Here is a 27892-nt window from a genome sequence, read left to right on the forward strand (position 1 = left end):
TTACATTCACATATGATCACTATACAGTGGGCAAACTGGGTGAACTAGAGCTACACGTATTAACAAGGAAAAATCTCAGAAATATAAGGACGTATGAGAAAAACATGCAAAATGATACATCCAGGATGATACCATGCCTCTAAGGGTTAAAAACTAAAAAAATCAATAATGGTTGTGGGTACACACATATGAATGGGGATGATAAACAGCAAATTCAGGATAGAAGTTATCTCCAGGGAGAGAGTGAAGGGAATGAAATTGGGTAATATTGATACAGGGGGCTACACCTCTACCTACAATATCATATTACTCCTTTTCTTTTCTGTAGGAAGAGAACTTTCACCTGAGTTCAAAAGGGCACATGGATGCCTAGCTAGAGATTATGTTTTCCAGCCTCCCTTGCAGCTATTGTATAGTCATGTGACTAAATTCTTGCCAAGGTAGTATGATTAGAAGTGATGGGTGCGACTTCTTTGTCACTTCCTTAGAGGAAATTGCTTGTCTTTTCATCTTCTCCTTCCCCTTTCCCATGTGCTGGAATATGGTTGTAATACTGTTAATCCAGTCTAACCTGGAGGACATGCACAGTACTCTGGGGCACGTGTCATGCTCTTTGGGCCAGTAGCCTCATGTGATGCATGTAATAGTAATTCATAACTTTCACTCCTATGTCTTATTTTATTGTGTGAATACAGGATGGTTTATCCATGGTCTTACTGATGGACATTAAGGTCATTTCCTGTTTGGAGCTATTAAGAATATTCTTATACAATTCTCCTTGCCTCATAGATTAGAGTTTCCCTATGGTATTTTCTGTCTTAGTCTGTTTGGGCCACTATAACAAAAAATACAATAAACTGACTGGCTTATGAACAAACATTTATTTCTCACTGTTCTGAAGCCCAAGATCAAGCACCAGCTTATACCTGATGAGGTATCTAATGAGGACTCACCTCCCAGATGGCCACTTTTTCTCCATGTCCTCACATGGCAAAAGGTATAAAGGGAGCTTTTTCAGGCTGATTTTATAAAGGCACTAATCCCTGAGGGCTCCACCCTCATGACCTAATCATCTCCCAAAGAGCCCCACCACCACCTTTTAATATCATCACCTTGGGGGTTAGGTTTCAACATATGAATTTGGGGGTGGACACAAACATTCAGCCTGTAGCATAGGAATGGAATTGCTGAGTCATCGGATATGTCTGTGTTCAATTTTCCTTACTACTGTCTGGATAAACTTTTTTCCAGGTGGCTGTTACACTTGAAATCATCACCACCTGTATGTTAGAGTTTCACATTGTTTTGATTGAATTTTAATTTTTAAATGTATCATTGTTTTATTTTTTAACAAAATTAATTACAGTAAATCGCCTACATACAAACCTTCAAGTTGCAAACTTTCAAAGATGCGAATGTGCCCCTGTATGCCAGCTGTTGTACTGTATTAGTGTACTTTTCAAGGTACTATACTGTAAGATTAAAAATGTTTTCTTTATTTTTTGTGTCTGTTTTTTATGTATTATTTGTGTGAAAAGTATTATAAACCTATTACAGTACAGTACTATATAGCCGATCGTGTTAGTTGGGTACCTAGGCTAACTTTGTTGGACTTATGAACAAATTGGACTTACGAACTCTCTCTCGGAACAGAACTCGTTCATATATAGGGAACTTACTGTAATCATTTCTCACTGTGGCTTTATTTTGTATTTTTCTGATTGCCAGTAAGGATAGGCATCTTTTCATATGCTTAGGGCTATTTGTGTTGCCTTTGCTGTGAAATGCCCATTTACATTTTTGCTCATTTTTCTATTGGGTTATCTTTTTCTTATCGATTCTACATCAGTGATTTGTGATTTGTTTTTTTAACTTCTTATACCTTTTGATGAATGCAAGTTTTTAGTTTCAATGTAATGATATATCTACCTTTTACTTTATGGTTTGCCAGTTTTATTACTGCTTAAGAAATCCTCTGTAGTCTGACTTTGTAAAGATATTCTATATTTTATTCTATAATATCTATAGTTTTTACCTTTCACATTTATTTTAAATCTATAACTGATAACTAATTTTTGGATATGACCTGGGTTAAAAAGCAAACATTCAATTTTCTGGTAGATAACCAATTGTCTCAGACCCATTCATTGAATAATCATTACTCCCCACACTGATCTCAAATTTCTGCTTCTTATTATTTGTGTGAGATTAATTTAGACCTCTCTATTCTTTTCATTATTCTGTCTACCTAACGCAATTCACATGCCACATTGTCTTATTAGAGCTTTAATAAAAATGATGGCGGCAGGTAGGACACAAATCTCCCACTCCTCCTTGCTCTTTTTAACCAAGATTATCTTGGAGAGTCCTGTTTCTTTGCTAACATTGTCTTTTTTTGTTTGTTTGTTTTGCGGTACGCGGGCCCCTCACCGCTGTGGCCTCTCCCGCTGCGGAGCACAGGCTCCGGACGCGCAGGCCCAGCGGCCATGGCCCACGGGCCCAGCCGCTCCGCGGCACGTGGGATCCCCCTGGACCGGGGCACGAACCCGCGTCCCCCGCATCGGCAGGTGGACTCCCAACCACTGCGCCACCAGGGAAGCCCGCTAACATGTCTTAACTTCAGAATCAGGTTGTCATGTTGTTCCACTGTGTTTGTGTATTCCATTGTTTTTATAGATTAATGTGGGAGAAAATTTTGGCGTTATTTCTTTATTTGTTATTAAGTTGACTTAAACATTTCTTTTATGTAAGTTTCTCATAAGCATGACTTTTAAACTTGTTTTCTACGAGTTGAAGTTCTGGTTCAAAATTAAACAGAGACAGTAAAGATCATAGTTAAAGAATTGTTTAAAAAAAGAAGAAAAGAAGAGAGTTTTTGTTGTGGCTTGAAGGAAAAATTAATACATTCAGAAAAAAGAATACCTTAGATGGAAACAATGAAAGTGGAAGTCATAAAAGATAAAGGTAGGAAGCAAAGCTTGTACCTGAACTTGAAGAGTGAAGTGGGCAAGTGGAGGCCAGGCTGGCTACCAGCTGGCCCACGTTGGCTTAGGATGGCTCAGCTGCTTTCTGGAGTGTTCCCTGAGGGAGAGAGCAGAGGATCCAGAGGTAAATATTGAGGGTGGGAAAGAATGAGTTCATTATGTAAATAATAGTTGCAAGCCAGATGTTCAGAGCTTGGGTATACCTTCCTTGCCTGAGGCGGTTGTACAATGCATTTTGAGCGAGTTTTCATATCCTCAGGGACTTTGCTATCAAATTCCAAAATTACTCCCTCTCCCCAGACAGCTTCCCTCACAACTGCTGAAAAAAGAAACTGTTAGGAAGATCTCATATTGAGGAAATTTTGGTAAAATGTGTTACATGCACACAGGAAGGGAGCGGGAATTAAACAATTCAGATAATTACTGTCCTGAATGCAGGACTGTATAAAAAAGAAAAGTTTCTGCTTTTCAGTGTTTATACTGAAGTACATAAAATGAAAAAATGAATGCCATGGAGCTAATTTAAAAAAACAAAACGAAGCAGGCTTTTAGATGCTCAGATCCTATAAAAATCAAAAGGACGGATATGACTTAAACTTGCTTTACTGAAGCAAATTTCCACAACCTGACATTTAAATGGAGCTGGGGGGCACTCAAATAATCCCACAGGTATGTAAAATCGGATACTATATCTGTAACCAAGTATTCTGCTCTGGGATTTGGAGTCCCAATTGGCAACCTGGGAAAACCATGTTACTTACACTTGCTCCAATAGTCTCTAATTAGTTCCTCTGACCCTCTTGTATACTAATAAATGGCCCATTACGAAACAATAAAATGGAATTCTTTCCATTAAAAGTGATTTCCTTGCTAGTGAACATGAACTAGGTTTAATGGACAATGTTGGTTAACATTAGGTTGTCCTAATGTACAGAGGACGCTTTCCAGTGTGAAAGGATGCGAGCAGGTTAGGCTTTCTGGTTCAGTCAGGGAGCTGAGAGGGGCGTGAGTCTTCCTACAGTGGTCGAAGTATTGCTTATGTTCTTAGCTTGTTCTGGGTGGGTCTATTACTTTTTGACCTAAAGAGCTGAAAACTCTAATGTGAAATTGTATAATGAGCCTTGGAAAATTACGAACCTAAAGAGACTTTTAGATCACTTCTTCAGGTCAATTTCCAAGTTTATTTTGTTAGTGGGATAAATAGGCTGACGTGGTGGGAACTTCTTCTGGGATTCTGGCACTCTCCTCATGCCATCCAAGGCTCCCTTGGCACCCAGTATGGTGTCACACATAGTAGGTGTCCAAGGACTATCTGTTAGATTCATATTGTAAAATGCTTCTGAGGGACCGATAATTCAAATTTCTGAAATGTGTATTTAACAAATCAATAAACACATATTTATTGATTACCTAAATGTGCCCAGGACTGTGTCTGACCAGCCCTAAGGAAAATTTAAAAAAGGCATTAAATGTGCTTCTAGGAGACAGTATTGTAAGGGAAATATTAAATACGTCTCTGAAATTCTTGTTTTTATCCCCATCCACACCAGGAAGAAGCATCTTTGCTGCTTAGGTGGTTTTGGAGAGGAATATTGGATAAGCCGAGAGAGGCTGAATTACTTTACTTAAGAAGAGGGGGAAACCCCTGTAGGAAAACTTTCTAAACAAGGGGTAGGAGGCTGGGAAAAATGGTCAGAGAATGGAGTGAGAAAACCCAAAATGACTGAGTCTCATATGAGAGGGTTGTGGGTAGGGTAGAAAAGAAAGTTGCTCTAAGGGGTGGATCTTTGGGGTGGAAAAGAAACAATAAATTTTTCAGAAACTCGTGCTCTGTAATGTGTAAGGTAACAAATCTCCTTGTTTTGCCAACAAACCTTCAGTAAAAGTATCTCTCTTCAAAGCTTTTAGAGTCAAATTTGTTGGGAGGTTTGCAAACGGGGCTTAGACTGGTCTTAAGAGCTAGAACTAGTTGCATTCACATCTCAAGAATGTTGAAAGAAACATAACACTTGGTATCTAAGTGCTTATTTATCTAGAATAAATTATAAATACAGTAGTTGTTTTTGACACGAAAGTAGGACACATGGTTTGAAAAATATACTTATTTGGTTGATTGGTAATTAAAATTCCTGAAATGTTTATCTAATCAATCAATAAACATATTATTGGGCACCTATATGTGACCAGAATTGCATTTGATAAGCCCTAAGGAAAATTGAAAAAATGCATTAAATATGGCTCTATGCAATGATATCATAGGGATTAAAGTTTTTCAGAAAATTATAAACTATTTTGGTTTGAGGATAGCCCAGAAAACCCAGGCCATAAGGCTCACAAACTATTGGCATGCTATTCAGAATGTTGAGTAGTAGGTCACGGAAGGTTTTAATATAGCAACCAATTTTTTTTCCCTAAGTTGATATGGTGAGAAATGTACTCACTGAACTATATTTATGGAGCATCTGGTATGTGCCAGCTGCCCTGCTAGGCCCTAGGTACATACATAATGCATTACGATTGCCCTTCAGATGAGCGTGATGAAATGGGAAAGTGAGAGACATGCAAACAGATATGCTGGTAGAATGGAATAAGCATCATGATAGCTGTTACTGCAAGTTCAGACAGATGGACCCTATCTCCCTGCTGAGCTGGGCTTTGCCTAACCAGGTGAAGAGGCAGGAATACTTATGACTGGACAGGGATAGAAGGTGAGGCCAAAGGAATTGGTGAAGGATGTTGACTAAATAGGAATGTACAGGGGATAGAAAGTAGGTGCAGGAAAGAGGAGATATTTGTTGAATGGCATGAATTCTGGTGGAACTTTGGCTTAGTTGGTACCCAGTACTGCAAGAGCTTCACAACTGCTCTTCCTATTTTCAGCTTAAGCTGAAATTATCAAGCAAATCTTTTTAAAAATAATGCACATTTATGCTCTCCTCTCAAAGGTCTCCCAATTTTTTGAGAAAATAAACTCAGACTCCTTATTTTGACATTTGAGATCTTCTATAGCTTGGCCCCAACATAAAATTTTGACTTATAAAAATAGCATTTTATATGTTTCAACCACATAACTTCACCTCTCCCTACTCCACAAATATACTCAACCTAATCAAGCTTGACTTCTTTATTGTTTCTGTATCTTTTCTAAAAATACTGCTCATTGCTAAAAGCCCTTTCCGAATGCTGCTCCTCTATGAAGGTGTTCCTTGCCCTCCTTCACTCTCATCCGCAGTAGGATTTTTTCCTCATCTGAATACACATCATAATTTATTTCTCTCTATGGTGTCTTCTGTCTTATAATTATTTATGTACATATATATTTTCAATCTCTTTGATTATAAGAGATTCAAGAAATTCTTATTGTATTCAACTTTTGGTCTTTCCTCTCACTCCTCTTACAGCAACTAGCATAATCTAAGACCATAAATAATGATTACAGAGAACAAAACTGAGTGCTTCGTGGAGTTGATTGTGAGAGACTTGAAAATCCAAGGGGAAAGTGAAGTGTAGAGAGATGTTGAGTTGTGATCCCTTGGAGGACTGTTGGAAGAATCTCTCTCTCTTATTCTCTCTGTCGTGTGTGTGCGTGTGTGTGTGTGTGTGTGTGTGCATGTGTGTGTGTGTGTGCGTGTGTGTGTGTGCACGCGCATGCGCACGTTTGAGGGTCTTCTAAGTATTTAAATCAAGATTAGGAAATCTCTGCCAAAAGCATTAGTAGCTGCGACTATGCAAAACCATTATAACCTCCTTATTTATTGTGTGATGAGATTGACAGCCTCATTTAAACATTGTGAATAATGCAAAATGCCTTTGTTGGGGATTCCAATGTACAATTTTTCCAACAGTTTCAATGAATGAATACAAAGTATTTTCAATGCCAGCGATTTCTGAGAACGAATTTGACTCTCAAGACTTTTGTCTCCTACTTCCATAATACAAATTTTACAAAGAAATACTATTTGTTTTTTAAAAAAGAAAATTATTTAGGAGTAGAGAAGAATATCTGTGGATACAGGTAGAAAGTTTGAATTCAGTACTTGTATAGTGAAAAATAAGTATGAAGAAAATAGAAAGATGAGCATGAAAGAAACACATGCATTTGAATAAATGGTGCTAATCTACATTTGCTGACATATTTCCAGCAATAGTTTCCCTCTCAAGGTGCTCTTCTCATATCTGTGGGGGGATAAGCATTTTTTCAGGTGTGGAAACTGAGACGCAGAGAGATCGTGTGATGTGCTCTAATTTTCTTACTTTGTTGCTCTAGATTTTGCATTCTCTCCCCTCACTATTTAAAGAAACACTCCTTATGAATGAGGAACTCATTACTCTGAACTCTTCATGTATCTCATACTCTTGCTCTATTTTTTGCTGACTAATCTTTTAACCCCACATCCTACTCTAAAATGGTGAGTTGTCCAGATGCAGACACTCTTTTCTAATAATGAAGCAAAATTCCTTTTGTTTTGCTCCCTTCTCTTTCTCTGCTATTCCATCTAGCAGCTTTTATTTATTTATTTTAATTAATTAAACTTATTTATTTTTGGCTGTGTTGGGTCTTCGTTGCAGTACGTGGGCTTCTCATTGCAGTGGATTCTCTTGTTATGGAGCACGGGCTGTAGGCACGAGGGCTTCAGTAGTGGTGACTTATGGGCTTAGTTGCTCGGCAGCATGTGGGATCTTCCTGGACCAGGGCTCGAACCCGTGTCCCCTGCATTGGCAGGCGGATTCTTAACCACTGCGCCACCAGGGAAGCCCCCAGCAGCTTTTAAATATTGCCATTGGTCTTCATTTAATCTAGGTCTCATATCTGTATCATTATTCCTATTTTTTTAATAAAAAGAATGAGGCCCAGAAAATGTGTGAGACTTCCCTAAAGTCCCTGGGATTCTGTTACAAGTTGAACTGTGTCCCCCCAAAGTCATATGCTGCAGTTCCCACTCCCAGGAACTCAGAATATGACCCTCTGGAAAGAGGATTATGTCAGATGTAATTAGTTAAGATGAGGGCATACTGGAGTAGGATGGGCCCTTAATCTAGCCTGATAGGTTTCCTTACAAAAAGGAAATTTGGAGACAGGCACACACGTAGGGAAAATGCCATGTGGAGAAGGCAGAGATTGAGGTGATGCTTCTGCAAGCCAAGGAATTCCCAAGATTGCCAGCAAACCACCAGAATGGAGATGAGGGCATGGCACAGAGCCTGTCACAGGAGCCAGCCCTATGGACACCTTGAGTTTGGACTTCTAGCTTCCAGAACTATGAGACAACAAATTTCTGTTGTTTAAGTCACCCAGTTGATGGCAAACCAATACAGATTCCAACCCAGACCACCCAGGTCCTGTGCCCTTTCTACTAAGTCACAGCTATCTTTTTCTGAATAGATGTCATTTGATTTGGGTCTTAAGGTCTAGGCTAAGTTACTAGGAAACACAGAATAGGAAATGATATCTTCTGCCTGGGTGTCCTAGAAAGTTTTATTGGGAAGCTATCATTTGTAAGGGGCCTTGATCAAAGAGTTGGAATCCATCAGATACAGGCAGGTTGGTGACGGGGAGGAATTCCAGGTGGAAGGAACAACACCTTGCACTCAAACAAAGTAGATTACAAAAAAGATTGGGGAAAATCGATAGATTAGGAAAAAGTCTTGAGCAGGCTGCAAGGCATAAAGAAGTTTTAATATTTCAGAAAAACTTGTGGGTGATGGTTATGTTTGAGAAGAAATAACTCTGACCACAAGGATAGACTTGAGAAGAGGCCATAGGAGGCTGTTGAAATGGCTATTGTACTAGATCCTGGCCCTTAGCAGCCCCGCCCATGCCGCTGTCAGACTCACGAGCCTGTGCCATAGCCCCAGTCACCTCATTTCCTAACACCACCAGTTGGCTCAGCCTCCCCTGGAGCAAGGACTTGTTTTTCTGGCTTAAGCTGCATCGCACCTACTGCAATGGGAACCAACTACACCGGGAGATTTGACTTGTAGCTGCGCAGTGGGGGGCAGGTAACACAACCCAGAAGGATAGGGAGTTAACACATAGGGTTTTGTCTGGTTCAAGACATTAGACAGGGAGGAGTTGGCAGATACACTGCTTCCTCTTTTTGACAGGCTCTGAGCAGCGGTATTATTCAATCTTGCAAGTTTGCTGCAGGTTTTTTTTTTTTTTACTTTTTTTTAAAAACTAATTATTTATTTTGGCTGTGTTGCGTCTTCGTTTCTGTGCGAGGGCTTTCTCTAGTTGTGGCAAGTGGGGGCCGCACTTCATCGCGGTGCGCGGGCCTCTATCGCGGTCTCTCTTGTTGCGGAGCACAAGCTCCAGACGCGCAGGCTCAGTAGTTGTGGCTCACGGGCCCAGTCGCTCTGCGGCATGCGGGATCCTCCCAGAGCAGGGCTCGAACCCGTGTCCCCTGCATTAGCAGGCAGACTCTCAACCACTGCGCCACCAGGGAAGCCCTGCTGCAGGTTTTCTGTGACTTTCTGTTGTTGGTGATAGATACTGTAAACAGCTCACCTTATATTTGCTTTGTTTCATCTCTTGCTTCACTTTCTTATGACTATCCTGCCTTGTCTTCCCAAAACCAAAAGGAAACACCAGCATGTATATTTTTTTCTTAATCTCTGGGATAGGCTGAGACAACTCTATGAGGAGTGATACCAGAAAGCAGACTTTTGGAATGGAATTTTGAAGTTGAATTGCCCAGTGGTCTGAAGGTAAAAGGACCCTTAGCATCCAGTGACATCACAGTGTTGACACTCCTATAGTTAATTGGAAAAAGGATGCATCTGCAAAGCAATGTATTGGGAAAGGAAGTGGCTATTACACCGGAGCATTGATAGTTATAAGGACTGTTGTGTAGGATAGATACCTTTGAGAGGCTGAGGGCACCTACTTGCCAAGCTAAAACCCACTGTTAAAGCCACAGGCAGCTTGAAAGGAGATTCTTACCTCATGTAGCCACATGACAGAATGTGCTGTAAATCAGGCCTAAGATCTTATTATAAAGCAGCGCTGCAAAGAAGGCAACTAAATAAACAGCCTTGTCAGGGGTCCTAGTCAAAGTTAGATGTCCGATAGGGAAAGAGTGGGCCCCTGAGATATTTGAGTAGACAAGCCTTAGAACGGTAAGCCCAACAGTTCCTCTAAACGCTTCTGGGTGGCAGAAGAAGCCCCTTCTTTCTTTTTTAGAGAACAGCCTCCGTTCGTCCAAAGACCATTCAGTGACCTCAGGTAAAAGGTTGCCATGTGAGAGAATGGTTGCTCTTCTCAAGATGTGCGATCACCACCCCTCTAATGCTGGTAGCCCAATACCCGGATAGAGTCTCAACACAGCCTCGGTGGGGAAGTAAGAGTCCTATTTCAGAAAGACAAAGACCACAAGAACTTGTTACTGTTATCTAGCAGGGATTAGGATAATATAAATGACTGGAGATATGGAATAGATATCTGAATATGGAAAAAAATCCATTGACTTGGTGGGCACTCAGCAGTGACTCAGGATTCAATGTTGAATCAAGACCACCTGAGGCTGGTTCCGGGATTTTGCCAGGATGACTCCTAGAAGCTTGGACATGATAATGGACTATAGTAAATGAAGTGGAGAGGCCAGAACTTCCTTGGCATTTTGAGGAGAGTGAGGGAAGGCTGAGGGAGGTGGGTTGTTAGAGTAGGTTTGTTAGGTAAGCTCCACCATTTGACTTTGGTCCCTGGGAAGGACCGGGCAGGGGAGTAAACATGAGGATATTCCCTTCACTAAGGTAATAAGGACTTCATTGGCGAGGACACCAAAATCTTGGAGAAACTTACTGGTGGCTGTTCTCTGCAAGCTGGGGGTTGACAGTAAAATAGGCCATGGAACTAGATTGCCTGCTATCTGTAAGGATGCTGCGATTTCAGAATGTCAGGAGCCAAGTGACAGTGCTTAACAATCAGAGATAAAATGAATTTAATTACAGAATAGGAAGTAAATGTAGCAAATCAGTCATGACAATCAGGGTTCATTTTCCTGCAGGGATCTGTGGTAAAGGCAAATAGGTCATGGTAGTCCTGAGAATGAGATATAGGAACAGCTAACAGAGGTATTGCTCAATTTATGTAGTAAAAAATAAAAGTAAGATAGAGCTGGCAAGTAGAAGTTAGTTGCTATAATGGAAGATTGAAGCCCTCATTCAGTTTCCAAATCTAAGTCATTTTATAGACACAGATCCCATTGATTGAAGTGAAGACTGCATCACCTTGAGGGAAGACCTCGCAACACCACCAAGAGTATATCCAGTAAATCCTCCTCTGAACCTTCCGAAAAGATCGTGTGCCCATTTATCAGAGAACAGTGCAAGCGGAATACAAAACGTTTTCAAGGATTTTAGATATGTGATGTGATGTGAAGTTCGATTATAATCCCTTAGTTTGAATGGGGGTTTATGGAAGGCAGGTGAAAATTGAATTGCTGGTTTCCTAGTCGGTTTTGTGGGTCCGTGAATAAAACCTGTGGTTGTTTCCCCACCCCGCTAAGGTATAGTTGGGATAGATATGCTTAGCTGTGGGAAGAACCCTCTCATTGGTTCTCTGATCTGTGGAGTAAGGTCCATTATGATTGGAAGGACCAAGTGGAAGTCCCTATAATCAGAAGCAACATTGCATCCCAGGAGGGACTGCAGAGTTTAGAGCTTTCATTCAAGAGTTGAAGGATACAGGGATAGTGGAATTATGTCCTAACCCCTGCCTGCTCAATTCACTCATCTGGCTTCTGCAATAACCATATAGATCATGACAGGATTGCCATGAACTGGGACCCCCAAGAGCAGTGGCTCCACGTGAAAGTTCTTTACTGCAATAGATCAGCATAGCCTCTGGTATACGGCATGCAGCTGTTGATTTGATGAATGCTTTTAGATCCCCACTGATATATACCCTTCATTGTTTTCTACAGGGCTTCACAACTCTCCCCCTTTCTGTCATAACACAGGGAACTGGATTATTGTAACATTCTTTCAGGCTGTCATGCAGCTCATCTATGTTGATGATGTCATGTTAACTGCACCTGGTGAACAAGAGGTGGCAAGTGGCCTGGATGCTTTCATAAAGCACGTATGTGACAAAGGGAAAAAGATAAACCCCAGGAAGATTCAGGGGCTTGACACATCACCGAAGCATTTAGGGACCTACTGGTTTGGGACATGTTGGGAAAACTATTAATAAATGACTTGTACCTCTTATCACTAAGAAGAATGTACCTTGTACCTCTTATCACTAAGAAAGAGGCCCAGTACCTGATGGGTCTTTTTGGATTTGGAATGCAGCATACATTACTTATTTATCAAGGTGATTTGGAAATCTGCCAGTTCATGTCTGGGCACAGTGCAAGGATGGCATGTCAGAGGTGCAGGCTACAGACAAGCTACCCTGCCATTTAGACCATCTGACCCACTATTTTCAACAGTGCTAGAGGTAAACATCATGGTGAATAAGGATTCCACAGAAGAAGAGTAGCAGTGTAGACCCTTAGGGTTCTGGAGTGAGGCTACTCTCTCTTTTTAAAAATAGCTCCCTGGATGTTTCAGAGCCCTCATAGAGACTGAGTTGCTGATCACGGGACAGCGAATGAGAATGGAACCAGAGCTACCTCTCATGAATTGAGTGTTTCTGGATCTCACGCATCAACGTGTTAAATGGACACAGCAGCAAATCGTCATAGGATGGAAGTGATACAGTCAGGACCAGACCTGAGCACCGGCACTGTTGAATGTACAATCCACTAGCAGCAATGACTAACAGCCCTTGTACGCCACTATTTTTTTGGAGAGAAGAGTCAGCCACATGGTGGCAGGTCAATGACATCGAACATCTTTCATCTTGGAGGAGGCAGTAATTTATCCTTACCAGAATGGATAATAGATTGAAGCAGATGAATTTGTCAATATATGACCATTTTTGTCTTACATAGATGACAATTTCATGTGGTTCAACCAAGTACATTATTCTGGATGTAGGTATGGAGGCAGAACAATGCTATGCCTTCCCCCAAACACGTCTATACCCTAATCCCTGAAACCTCTGAATATGTTAGGTTACATGGCAAATGAGAATTAAAGCTGCAGGGGGAATTAAAGTTGCTAATGAGCTGACCTTAAGATAGAGAGATTTTCCTGGGTTTTCTAGGTGGACCCAATGTTAATTCTAATAGTCCGTAGAAGTAGAAGAGAGGATTGGAAGAGAGAACCAGAGAGATGATGGTGTAAGGACTCGGCTCAACATCGATGGCTTGGAAGATGGAGGAAGGCAGCCATGAACTGTGGGTAACCTCTAGAAACTGGAAAAGGCAAGGAAGCAGCCCCCCAACCCCGGCTAGAATCTCCAGAAAGGAATGCACCCTGCCAACACCTTGATCCTAGCCCACTGAGATCCACGGCAGATTTCTGATCTACAGAACTGTAAGACAGTTTGTGTTGTTTTAAGTGACTGATGATTTGTTAGAGCTGCAATAGAAAACTAACACAGTTGACCCTTGAACGATACGGTGCTGACCCCCATGCAGTCGAAAATCCACATATAACTTTACAGTCAACCGCTGGTATCTGTGGTTCCATATTTGTGGATTTACCCAACCTCACATCATGTAATACTGTAGTATGAATTCATTGAAAAAAAGATCCACATGTCAGTGGCCCCATGCAGTTCAAACCTGTGTTGTTCAATGGTCAACTGTAGAGGTTTGTTTTTCCTGCCTGCAATGCCCATGGCAGCATACATTTTAATCCTCTACAGAAAGCCTTGACGGTTGACCTGGTCAACACACAATATTGCCCTGGGCTAAGAGAGCCATTGTTGGGCAAAGGAGGCACAGCATTGGGCTCATTCCCATGAAATACTTGTGTCTTCCCCATGGCTCATAAGTAGGCAGCTTGACAAAATGTGGAACAGCCATTGAAGCCTCCGTTAAGGCATCAGCTTAGAGGAATCTTTGAGGGGTTAGGGCAGTATATTTGAGGTGATAAAAACCAGTATATGGAGCCATGTCCCTTACAGCAAGAATGTTTAGGATGAAGAATAAAAGGACAGAAGAAGGATTTGTCTATCTGCACTGCATTTCTTTCTCTCATTTACCTCTTATCCTAGAAACATGTAGGCTCTATGAGGTTAGAACTGAAAGCTGTAAATACTGTTTGGTCCCTCTGGGGTTTCTGTGCCAATAAATGAGAAGGCAAAAAGGAGTTACTCTAAAGGTCAAGGTAAATGGTACTCTTTACTCTCAGGAGCCAGAGCTTCTACTACAGAAGTAAGGCAGGAAGGAACATGTCGGGAATGGACGATATTCACTGGATCTTCCCTTGGTGCTCTGTGTGCCCTCTGATAATTTTGAACAGGCTGTGGTAGCGATCGCAGCCTGTCAAGGACAAGGAAGCTATAGCTCAGACACTTCCAGAAAGGAGGGCTAGGTCACTCACTAGGTAAGAAATACAGACCAGCTGGAGTTCTGGCCAAAGGAGAGGAAAATCTAAAATGGATAGAAGAGAGAAATATATGATAAATGTCATTATAGCAGCTGGGAATGTAGCTTGGGCTGCTAACCTTCTTTAAGCTCTTTTAGGAGATGACAACAAGCACGATCTTAGATGACTGGATTTGTACCTTCTTCTGGGGAAGAAGTGGGGACATCTTCTATACATCTAAGACCTGTACTTTATTAGAGGTTATTAGAGGTTGTGAGCAGAACTGAGTATCACCGAGTAAACTTTAACAGATTCGGTTTGTGTAATCCCAGACTTGCCTCTCCACCCCAGTCTCAGTGATTTGCCTTCTTTTCTGTCCAGATTGCTGCTAGCAACTGCTCACACCATTTCGTGCTACGTTCTGAGTAACTTTATGGTCCCAAACCTCCAGTTGTTTACACCTTCCCCAGGAGGTGAGGGCTGGGCTTCGGCACAACCTCCATGCTACACGCTGCAACTGGGGAGCCAGAGTAGCTCTAGTGCTTAGTTCCTACTTGAGAGGGTACTTGGAGATTCCAACTTCTTCAGTAGTTGTCCAGAGGGACCCAGAAACCAAGATGGAAGTGTAAGAAAGTTAAAGCCCAGAGGAGGAGACTTTGACCAATAAGAGATGGAAGACAGGATCTGAAGAAAATCTGCTTATGCTTCTTCTCCCATAGATTCTTCCTAACCGTGTTTTCATTCTATCTTGTGGAACTGAGGAAGCACCTGGATTTCCTTGAGAAACTGTGCCAGTTCAGAAACAGATCACCTTGTGCTTCCTTTTCCTTCTTCTCCATCCCGCTTTTTCTTTCCCCTCACTCTTCCCCTCAGTATTAAGTGTTAGCACTTTGGCTTTGTCCTCAATTCTGATTTTCAGAAAACTGGTCTGAGATATTGCACTTGAGGCATGTGGAAGACTTGAACTACATGAGTCACAGTGCAGATGGTAAAGAAGTGTAGATGTGTGAGATAATTTGAGAGAAGAAATGTCTGTATATGCTATTGCTTTGGATTGGAATTGGAGAGCTGAGGGAGAGTAAGGGAGTCAATTATGAAACCTTTGAAGTTGATGGTATTGGCAACTGCTGAAATGGTGTGTTAACTAAGATTTCAAATATTAAATGTCTGGAGAGAAGGTAACGAGCTGAATTTTCAATAAATCCTGCTTGAGGTGCTGGGGGACATCCAGGTGTTGAAGTCTAAGAGGAAGTTGGAAATGCGTTCTCGCAGCTAAGGTGGTGGCTTTAGTAAATGAAAGGTGGAGGTCAGCTCGCTACAGTGTAAATTTTTTGTACACATAGATTGTTTTGGTTTTTTTTTTGCGGTACACGGGCCTCTGACTGTTGTGGCCTCTCCCGTTGCGGAGCACAGGCTCCGGACACGCAGGCTCAGCGGCCATGGCTCATGGGCCCAGCCGCTCCGCGGCATGTGGGATCTTCCCGGACCGGGGCACGAACCCGTGTCCCCTGCATCAGCAGGCGGACTCTCAACCACTGCGCCACCAGGGAAGCCCCACATAGATTTTTTATGGCCACATTTCTGGCAGACATGGAGGTGTGTTTCAGCAGTAAATATAACACCTTTTGGAAGATAAATCATCCAATAGCATTTATTTGAATGTCCCCTGCCCTAAAACATTTTAACACTCCTGTCCTTTATTTCTTCCAAGTCATCTATCATTTATCCTTTCCGTGCTAAGCCCACACTTATCCACAGCGCCGGCTATGATGTGCTATCAGAGGCCCCCGTAAGCCTCCTCTGTTTCAGGAAGTATCTCTTCTACTGCCTTGCTCAAGCTTGATTTTCACAATTAGTGGTTCTACTATTGAAACGAAAGATGTAATTTATCAAAACTCGGGAGGTCATTAGTGGATTTGGAGAGACTGAAAGTAATAGATTCTCTCTGAGGGAAGAGAGAGAGAGAAAGAGAGACAGAGACAGAGAGAGTGTGTGTGTGTGTGTGTGTGTGTGTGTGTGACAGAAAAAGAGTGAGACAGAGAGTTAGGTGATGTCATCAAGGTTGTAAAATAGTGGTTCAATTAGGATTCTTGTGTCAGTCACTTGGGTTGGATCCTAGCTGTCTTGTGTCTGGCTCAGTCATCTTGGAAAAGTTACTTCACTGAGATGCAATTTTACCACATCTATAAAATTGGACATAATCATAGTAAATGCCTAAAGGGCTGTTATGCGAATTAAATGGAAAAATGAATGAAGGGCATTTCGTTTATACTAAGCTCTCAAAAATTATTAACAATATTTTTTAAAGTATGAATTGTAAAGCCAAAGACAAACATTACCTACTTTATAATTCTGTCCGGAAAAGGGCTTTTGGATCGTTTGTTAGTAAATTTAGATTTGGGATACATTTTTTGTCTTAATTTGTATTCTTTATAATTTAATTAAACAGAATGATTCCAAATGACCCCTGCCCCCCACCCACCCTGTGGAAGTGCTATCTACCTGCCTCGCTTCTTGGCTTCCTGAGAAAGTGGTTTCTCAGTGTTAAGGTCTCACCCATTTACTTGGCAGGTAGATGGTCTGCTTTACCTCCAAAATACACCTTAAATTGTCCATCTCTCACCATCTACATGGCCTTGACAATGGCAGTGACCTCCCGATGGGACTCCAGCTTGCATTTTTTGCCCCTACAATCTGTTCTACCCTCAACACAGAGATCGTAAATCAACTCCACTCTAATTTTAAAAAAAAAGAACCGTTCAGTTGATTTTTGTTTTGATAAGAGTAAAATCCAAACTCCTAACCATGGCTTCCAACGTCTCCCATTAGTAGATTTCTGTCACGTCTCCCATATCATTAACAGCCACAGGATCTTATTCTACTTCTTAAAATATCAAGGCTTTTTGCTTCTTTCTTGGTTGTTTTCTTTCTTGGGCCTTTTCACTGGTCTCATTAGCCTGAAATGCTCTCTCCCTGCTCATGATGAGTCACAAGTTTGTGTTCACAAATAATCACCCCTTTCATTTTCTTTATAGCCTTTATATCACAATTTTCTTGTAATTTTCTTGTTTCTTTTTAATTTCGTTTGTATAAGCCTCTCTCTTCTATAAGAGCTTCGTGAGGTCAGGTGGCTTATTCCTATCTTGTTTATTGTTGTATCTCCAAAGCTAAATGAGCCTGGCATAGAGCAAGGACTCAATAAATATTTTTTAGTGAGCAAATGACTGAACGAATGAACGCGAGGAAGTATTATTGACCATCCATGTCTCCATGACTAACAGAGTCAGAAAAGGAGGTGACAGTGAAGACCACCCACATGATGATAATATACTAGATGTCTCTGTGCCTACGGGTAGTGGAAAAGAAGTAAATATGAAGGTTTTAACAGTTGAGAAAGTAGTGCATAATAATTGCAAACACATTGTTTTTGTTTGTGTGTTTTGTTTGCCAGCGATTGTTCTAAGAAATGTAAGCACGTTAATTCATTTAACTCTCACTATAACCCCACCAAGTAGAAGCTGTTATTAAAATTCCTATTTTACAGATGAGGAAACAGTCACAAAGGAGTTCAGTAAATTGATGTTCAAGATCACACAGTTAGCAAATGTTAGGGCAGGATGTGAATGCAGCAACCTAGTGCACATGGTTACCCTACTCTATGATTCTCTAAAGTAGTATAACAGGCTCATCAGTGTGACACTGATACTGAATGATGAAAGCCAGGACCATATCTCACAAACGTTCATATCCACTTAGTAGTTAATTCACTGCCTTACATGTGATGGTTGTGTATCAGACTGAATCAGAATATCAGCAGGGTAGGTGAAGAAAGAAAGGTCTTAAGCTAGACCTTAAAAATCAACAAGTTAGGGGGCTTCCCTGGTGGTGCAGTGATTGAGAGCCCGCCTGCCGATGTAGGGGACACGGGTTTGTGCCCCGGTCCGGGAAGATCCCACGTGCTGCAGAGCGGCTGGGCCCGTGAACCATGGCCGCTGAGCCTGTGCGTCCGGAACCAGTTCTCCGCAACGGGAGAGGACACAACAGTGAGAGGCCCGCGTACTGCAAAAAAAAAAAAAAAAAAAAAAAAATCAACAAGTTAGCTGGGAGAATATTCTAGAGATAGGCAGGAAAAAATGATGATTAAACAAAAATGGGGAACATGGTGATAATAAATACAAACGATAAGATTTTTATAGCATCCAGAAAAAAAAGTAGGATAAATGAATGTGTTTCCAGGGAAAGAACGACATTCAAAAGAAAGAGGGTAACTTGACTAGAGAACACAAATATGTGAGAAAATTGGCAAGAAGAACCCTTCAGTGGAGAAGAATGACTCATGAGTCTTCATAGCTTGACGAAAATATCATCTCTTGGGAATACACAATTTCCATTTCTCTCATTCCAAGCAGTCACTCCTTGGTATCCATGGGAGACTGGTTCCAGGACAGCCTCCACGCCCGTCAATACCAAAAACTCCCACATGTTCAAGGCCCTTATATAAAATGGTGAAATAGTAACACATAATATGCACATCCTCCTGTATACATTAAATCATCTCTAGATTACTTATAAAACCTAATACAATGTAAATGCTATGTAAATAGTCGTCAATACAATGTAAGTGCCATGTGAATAGTTGCCAGCATGCAGCAAATTCAAATTTTGCTTTTTAAAACTTTCTGGAGTTTTTTCCAATTATTTTCAACCTGCAGTTAGTTGAATCCGTGGATGTGGAGCCTGTGGGTACGGAGGGCCAACGGTATTTACCAGGCAACCTTTGAATTTAAATTCAGTTCCTCAATGTTTCCTGACCTAGATAAGAAAGGTCTAAGATCACAGACAGAGAACAGACTTGTGGCTGTCAAAGGTGGGGGGAGTGGGGGAGGGATAGACTGGAAGTTTGGGATTAGCAGATTCAAACTATTATACATAGACTAGATAAACAATGAGGTCTTACCGTACAGCACAGGGAACTCTATTCAATATCCTGTAATAAACCATAATGGAAAAGACCATGAAAATTTTTATATATATATATATATATATATATATATATATATATATATATATATATATAAAAAACTGAATCACTTTGTGTATAGCAGAAACTAATACAGCATTATAAATCAACTACACTTCAATACAATAAACTTTTTAAAAAAGGTCTAAGAAACTAAAAACACAGGCAAATTGTCTGCTTTAAAGCAAAATTTTTCACAGAAAATTATTAAATTTTCTCTTGATTATGATTGCAAGCAATGCTGCTTAAGCACTTCATTTATGCAAGGAACTCTTCCAGGCTGTGGGTGTGGTCTAAATGTGTGGCATAAATGTGAGTCTTATCATATAGAGGAGCTGACCATTAAATCCCTTGATGTGTAGTCGTGGAGGATCAAATTCTGGCTGCACGCTACCTCGGGGTAATATGTGTCCACCGTAAATGCCCCTATTTCAAGGGAGGGCATAAACTTTTGCTATCAGAGAGTTTGCTCACTTGGCCCTGTTCAACCTTAATTCCTTCTCTTCCTCCACCCTGGGAACCCATACTGACCTGGTGAACCAGCAATGAACATTCCTCAACTAAAGACCAAGATAATGCCTGGCCTTTCGTGATAGTGACATCACCATTTTGGTGCCATGATCCCCGTTTTAATTGTGGCCGGAGCGGGGGGGATACTTGGGAGACAAAAGTTGTGTGATCTTGGCAATAGCTTGAAAGATTTTTATTATTTACTTGCATCAGAAAGCTATAGATAAATAAAGCCTTCAAGCCGGTTTTAAGAGTGTTTGTTTTCAATCACGAATTATGTAGCCTGATCTCTCTCTCTCTCTAGTACAGACACACACAAACATGCGTGTGTGCGCGCACACACACTGCCTTCTCCCAGCATACAATTATATAATATTCTAATGTTATCATTCCCCTGACACAGACTCGAACCACATGCATCATACAGGGTGAGTACTGAGGAAAAGAGCATGGGGGTAACAGTAATGAAAGACTTGAATGAATTTGTTTCCTCTTAAGAGGAATTTATCCTACTTGTCAGCTTCCAACATTGTATGATTTTCTGCATTATCCCAAGAGCTTTGGCTCATGGGTCCCTCCCAAGCTAATGTTAATGAGTTGACATAAAAATACTCATAATTACATAGATGTTAAATAAAAACTAGGATACAGATAAAACACATTCTAAGACAAAGGGAGTGGAGCTCATCACAGAATGGCTCTGTTTACTGGATAAGAAACACAGGCTGGGTGTCTGTAACATTGCTTTGTCCTCTTGCAGCTGTGACCTTGACTCCCATGCATATGTGGCAAGGCCTCAAATCCTTCTGCAGTCTTGACTGAAATCAGTCTGAACTAAATACGAGGCTTTTTCTTCCCTCCCCCTTTTCTCCTTCATTCCATTACTTTTTCATAGTTAATGTCTATGTGGAACTAACCGGCTTCACTGTTTTTCAATTCGTACTCCCCAAAGCCTCCTCTGGAGCCATAAAGCCATGAATAAGAGGAATTAGCAAACAGAAAGCCTATGATTTTAGAGTATCTGGGGTAAATGGAAATATAATTAGTCTGGTGCTGGTTTACAATTAGGAGAGGGATTATATCTGCCTTTGCTCGCTATCTATGAAGGTAACCTGGAGAAATATGACTAATTTGGAGGAGAATTATCACTTTAGCCCATAGCTCTAGTTCAGCGTCTCTCTCTCCGCTAGCTGTGGTAACCCTACCAGCCCCTTCTTCCAGAGAAAGCCCGGGCTACCACCCCTGCTGCTTTATAAATGCTCTCTTCAACCCGAAGGGATTGTACTCACAGCACAGTGCAATTTTCATTTAGAAATGGGCTTCCATTCGTGTTGACACACCTCATTAGCTAAGCCCTACCTCTTAAGTCAGGAACTTTCATACAGGTGTTAAGTACTGGAGGAAAAAAAAAACCTACTAAGTAAACGAAGAAAAGCTTTATTGTTCACCCAAATAAATAAGGGAAGACAGGGTTCCTATTCCAAGTCCCTTGTACCATGTAATTTTAAGCTTTATTATTATTGTTGTTGCTATTGTTCTATTTTATTTCATTTTTCTTCACTCTAGAGTGGAAAGTTACATTATTTGTAGATGATGAGGGTGCAGTTAGATATGGGTTCAGCTTTCTAGAATTATAGAAAAATGGCTCAATATTGTTTTTCTCTCCATGGCTTTCACCACTGTGCATTCCTCTCATTGTCGGATGTGCCATTTGGAAGTATTCAGTTAAATTTATTTAAATGTTTTATTTTATCAGCCTCTGCTGAGGGTACATTTTGCACTTTATTTTACTTATTGGTTTATCCGATGAGCTGTTTCTCAGTTGTCTAAAGGAGTTTGTGTACTGTTAACTGTGGCAGGTGTTTAAGCGTTTGGCAGGGTTTGTCACTTGGAAGAGAACCAGCCCAGCTTGGGCCATGTCCTGTGGTAGTAAATTTCAGCTCCACCGTAGGTTTCTCCTGATCATCGATGATTTACATGTCAGGAAGAGCATCTAGGAGGTTCTACTGAGTTAGATGACTCTGCCGTCCTCAGAAATATTTAATGAATCAGTTCTCATTATAAGAGAAGACTGGAGACAACCGCTCATCTATTTTGCTCTTTTTCTTCCTGTTTCTTTCTAAGCCTTTCCCTGAGAAAGAGAATTGCAACCTAATCCTGCCTGTGCAATTAATATGTGATTCTTGCCTTTTCTCTGGACATCTTTTTATGTTTCACGATGAGCTTTTGCTAACAGCAGAAACAAGAGACAGGATGTCAGGAGGGAGAAGCTACTGAAAAGGCTTTATGTGACAAACCACATTGTCAGACATTACCGGAAAAAACATGGCTACAGAATGGGGACAAACACGGGGGGAAACACCAATGGCCACCACAGATAAACACATGCATTTAAGTTCTTTATTCACAGGTGAATGCGGAGCAGATTTTGGAATGCTACTGGGGTAAATTGATAATTTTTAGAACCAGGATGTTTTTCTTAGTAAACTCAGTGTCCCCTCTCCAGTTTTCGCGGAATTGTTTTTGTTTTAGCTCTCCTTCTATGTCCTTTTCACTTGACCTATTTGTAAACTGTAATTTTTTTTTTTTGGATTTTTTTAATAAGAAATGTGTTCTGAGACCAGAGCACACACTCCCCACTCTCAGCACTAACCGCTTGGGAGAAGCTAAACTGTATTCTTGCTTCATTCTAATTATTGGTTATCTCTAATGATGTTTCCAGAGATGACAAAGAATGACTGTACTTTTGGACTGCACCACCTTACCTAAAACAAGCAGCGACTAGCCTGCTACCTGAAACACATATCCTGTTCTGTTCAAAAACATTTTCTATGATTCAGGAATGGTGTTAAAGGCTTTATGTGCTCACTTAAGACATGAAGATATCACCATAATTCTAGTCCGTCTCAAATTGTTTTCTGGAAAAAATACTGTAGTGCAGTGTTACCAAGGCTTGAATAACCATAAGAATCACCTTGAACGTGTAGATTCTAGCCCAGCACTAGGTTGATTTGGGTCAGAATCTCCAAAGGGAAGAGCCCAGGAATCTATAACTTTGACAAAAGCTTACTTTTACTATCAGACAAGTTTGAGAACCATCTCTCTGTGCCTATGAGCTATGGGTATGGGGGGAAGAAAATGCTCTATGAAGACAGAGAGACATGGACTTGAGTCTCTGCTTTCTCATTTCCTTATTGTGTGGCCTTGGCAAGCAAACTTCTCTGAGCCTCATTTTTCTAATTTGTAGATTAAGGACAATACATACAGGGACTGATATTAAAAATATTTGGCAACCAGGATGGCATGGCAGCCACCAATGAGATGCCAGGCATCGACTTTTTATTTATTTATTTTTTAATTTTTAAAAATTTTTTTTCAGTAAAATATTTTATTTGCCCAAGACTGAACTGTTGCAGAACAACTCCAAATATATCACTTTTTTTATACCACATGGCTACAAATGAAAACTGAGAAATTGCCATTGGTTTGTCTGATTATGTTTGACATAGAAAGGAGGAGAATAAAGAAGGTAATGAAGCAGTTTTCTTAGAGAACATACAGCGATTTGGTTGAGCTTTTTCCCAGTCTTACTATCCAGTAGCCCTCCCTTTGTTTGATATGAATTTTAGAGCCGAGAAAGAAATAACTGATTCATTTTTGCTTTAGAAGGAGCATGAATGGCAAGGTGGAAGTATTCTGTTTAGATAACTTTATAACTGCTTTCTTTATCCAATTTTATTTCTGAAGTAAAAATCAGAACACTTTTTCTTTGCCACATTGATGAATAATGGTTTGTTGATTTTGGTTTTTTTTGAAGTTACAGATGAAGCATTTATTTTGCCATTCTTTTATTTTTATTTATTTATTTAATTTATTTTTTATTTTTTACATCTTTATTGGAGTATAATTGCTTTACAATGGTGTGTTAGTTTCTGCTTTATAACAAAGTGAATCAGTTATACATATACATATGCTCCCATATCTCTTCCCTCTTGCGTCTCCCTCCCTCCCACCCTCCCTAGCTCACCCCTCCCGGCGGTCACAAAGCACCGAGCTGATCTCCCTGTGCTATGCGGCTGCTTCCCACTAGCTATCTACCTTACGTTTGGTAGTGTGTATATGTCCAAGGCATCGACTTTTTAATTCCCATTCCTGGAGAGGGCAGCTGATGGCAAGAGAACCTGGGAGCTGGGGAGTCTGATGGGGGGGCACTTGGAAGACTGAGGCCATGGCTATTGACTAACCCATGAGAAAGTATTACAGTATTTCCGTAATTGGGAAAGAGATGTCCTTATGCCTATCACCAGGCTAGCAGCTCTGTATAAATTAAAAGATGGTTGTGAATATTAAAATAATACTTAACATCACAGTGCTAAGTACCTTGTAAGTAATTCAACAAAGAGAAGTTACTATTAGCACTCATGCTTTTTATTACTTATTACATGTATTATACTTGTGGAACTGAACCAGACCAGAGAAGGTCAGGTCCAAGAGTCCACAGACACTCTCAGATCTTCTATAGGCTTATAACTAAATTATTGATCTAGCTTTGGGAAGACAACAATGTGAATATAGAAAGGGAATCTGAAATTGGGAGATGACTCCAAGTGGGAAAAACAGCTTCGATATGAACCAAGCTTAGAGGGAACCTCATGTATCACCTTAAGCAGAGACAGAGCAGGTAGTTATAGAGTCTACAGAGACCCCATCCCTGTAGAGAGAACTGGCAACAATCTAAAGAGACAGGTATTCAGATATTCAGTAGTGAATGTCAAGAACCTAGTTGCAGGGATGGGCTGCAAATCAGGTGAAGGAGTAGTGATAAAGATGGCTCAGGGCCCGAACCCAGCCCTGGGGAGACTTGGCTGCACTAGTCACAGGGTCATGATAACAAACAAATTGATTTAACACCAAGATAAAACTTAAATATGAATGCTTAAAATCCCTCTGCCTAAGGACTGGGCTGATTTCACTGTAGGAGGCAAGTCTTAGCCTACAGATGAAGGCTAAGTGGACAATTTTCCAAGCAATAACTCTGATCTATGTGACAAGAGATAAGCACAGTATTGCAGACTCCAGAGAGATTCTGAGAAAGGAGTGGGTGAGAGACAGTGGCGATGATTTGCGGTGGGAGGTGGAGGGCGAGAAGAGGAGAACTCAGCAGGCAAGGAGATGTCCTTCAGAGACCTGTCAGTCCTTTTCCTCCCATGCTCACCAGCTCTCTCTGCCTTTAGCCCATTTTTCTCTCATCCATTGACATTTGCTCCCCAAATAATGTAATTGTGGAAGCCAATCGTTATTGCCCTAGGAAAGTATTATATACATTTATTAAATGGAAACAGAGCTATTTGTAGAAAGCTTAACTTTAAAAAAAAAAATTGAAAATGCTACTCTTCAGGTAGTGACAGCATTGTAGCCTGCAACCCTGTCATTGAACCACTGCTGGAAGGAAGAATCCAGCTGTGGGCACTTCTGTGGGGCTGGGAGAGCCATTGAAGCCAAAATTGAGAAAACTTCATGTTTTGTAACCCACAGCAGTATTGATTCTTCTCTTCTGCCTTCTGTGGGAACCAGAAATGATTGTAGCAAGAAGGCTGACCAGGGGAAAATAGCAAAAGTGGTTTCCAAGTAGTTCAGGAAGCACCAGGGAGGGAGCATCTGCCAAATGGGACCTCTGGGTCCCCTGCCGCCTTTCGCAACTGCCTCTTCCTCTATTCACCTCTGGCCAGTGTTGCCGTGGAGCAATTGGGAGCATATTTTTATTCCACTATTAGCAAACTCCAAAAGGAAGACTTATCAAACTGCCTCTCATTTGTAAATTTTGAGCTGGTGACTAGAGTGACTTACAAGGTGGGTACCTTGTCCTCAATGACTAAATAATTCACATGATTTATATCTTTAAATAAGTTTCTTTAGGCACTTGCTGTTCTTAGAACTGTCACAGTTAAGCTGAAGGGGGTGAGTTCGGGCTGGAAACACAGTTTCTTTTTCTCGAGTTTAAATTAAATCCTTGACATTATAAAACATTACAGATACATTACCATTGTCGATTGTGTACTGTTCCTATGTTTTTCCTATTGCATTATTCAGAATTAAGTTAAAAATTCTTTCTATTGTGTCTTAATGTTTCTGGGATGTGGACAGATCAATATTTCCAGCCTGTGCACACACTCTACCTAAGGGCTGTGAGTCATATTTGCTTTGAAAGAAATAGCACTTAAGGACTGTCAGTCAAGTCAGTTATAAGAAACATAGAACTCTTTAAGAATTACTCTGCCTCTTCCTCACATCTAAATGTAGCCAACCGCTTGGAGTATCTAAGGCAGATAGCTAAGCTGTATTTTAAAAATGGTGCAATTGCAATTAATCTATGCAAATAGAAAGCTCTGTGTCTTAGCACCTATACATAGCAAATATATAGTCTTTATTAAACTAAAAATTATATAACAATACGAGTAAAGAATATGTGTAAGAAAAAGACCCAGTTTCCTAAAGTCATTTGGATGTCAATATTACAGTATTTTGCTATACTAGGTCTCTATGCCCAGGCTGGGAAAGCACTGGGTAGGGTGTGTAAAATGGGATTTCTAGTCTGTTTGGCCACTGCTTAACCGCATGACCTTTAAAAACTACTGCCTTCACCTCTTGCTTCCCAAGGTCCGAGTCTCCTTTCAGACTGCAGGTTAAGGACTGCATGTTAAGAATTAACTGTATATTTTCAGATTTACTCACTGTGTCTGTGAGAAGTTGGAGTTCATATCAATTCAGCTTGATATAGAAGAAATCCACCTTCAGCATTAAAACTGGCTTGCCTCATTAGGATCTGTTTACTGTTCCTGAAAGTAAATAAAAGCAAAATTGTTCCTCTGGTATCTAATATACTAATAATGTATATTAGTACTATTATTTATCCAGTGACTACTTACCTCAGGCTCATCGTGGTGTTAGGTGTGTAGATATTTAATCTTCTCCCTGTATGAACTTCCATTTACCTACCACATAATTTATATACGCAAAGTGATATTTGGATTCTTCTGGCACATTATTGCCAAGAGTGCCAATAAAGGAATCATACTGTGCCCTAATATCCCTGATTATATTTGTATCATTGTCGTAGAGGTTGTATCAGCGGACGGAACAACGGACTGTACCGTTAAATTAGCACAATTTTGCAGCTCTGCCTGGCAGAAGCTCTCAGTTAATCCAAGAGGTTATTCAACCCTATCCAATATGATTACTCTATAAATATTTGCCCAAGCTCAGCACCAGCCGTTATATCACTAATCACACAGAGGTTTGTTATAGCGAAGACCGCCAGTGTCAGCAATTTGAAAAACAAAGCTAATTAGTTTTGATTTAGGGATGGGAAGACTTATTAAGTCGCAAGTGGAGAGTTCGCATAGTATAGCAGCTATTTAGAGCACATAGGAATATGAAGGAGATTTACTATTTTTTGCATAGGATTTTGAGAAGGAATGGGAGGACTGCCAGGCTAAGAATACAGGCGTGTGTGACAATGAGTGGCAACAACCAGTGGTGGCTGGGGTGGGGGTGGAGCAATAGAAACCCCCCTTAAAATACGACCCCAAATAAACACACATTAAGTAAACAGTGTGCTTTCTATATAACCAGCTTTAGGTCAAGTTCCTGGCTTCCCTTTCCAAACAGATTACTGTTCTTAGACTCCTCAATAGAGAATCCTGGTAACAGCAACAGTGTTGACCCATATGGGTTGATTTGGAGGGAGGGTAGCAAAGGAGCCCCTTACTCCTACATCCCTGAGCTACGAGTCTACTGTGGTAGATAGGTTTATTATTATTATTATAGTCTTTGCATCCTTTAAAAAATATTTTGAATTGGAAAATTTTTACTTAGTGACATTTATCTTTATTAGCAACAAATAATACAGTGCTATTTATTCCAGTTTTTGAAAAGCACTATTGTTTTCCATAGA

General features: G+C 40.6%; 1 long non-coding RNA gene across 1 annotated transcript; it reads right to left on the bottom strand.

Moving 5' to 3' along the window:
- Positions 1-1152: 1152 nt before the first annotated feature.
- Positions 1153-27097, bottom strand: LOC117197136 (uncharacterized). Its single transcript, XR_004477662.2, has 3 exons — positions 26865-27097; positions 26671-26774; positions 1153-3081 (listed from the first exon to the last, which is right to left on the bottom strand). It is a non-coding gene; the product is annotated as an uncharacterized LOC117197136 (long non-coding RNA).
- Between the last annotated feature and the right edge of the window lie 795 nt (positions 27098-27892).

Source organism: Orcinus orca, chromosome 11 (assembly GCF_937001465.1).
Source record: "Orcinus orca chromosome 11, mOrcOrc1.1, whole genome shotgun sequence".
NCBI classification, from domain to species: domain Eukaryota; kingdom Metazoa; phylum Chordata; class Mammalia; order Artiodactyla; family Delphinidae; genus Orcinus; species Orcinus orca.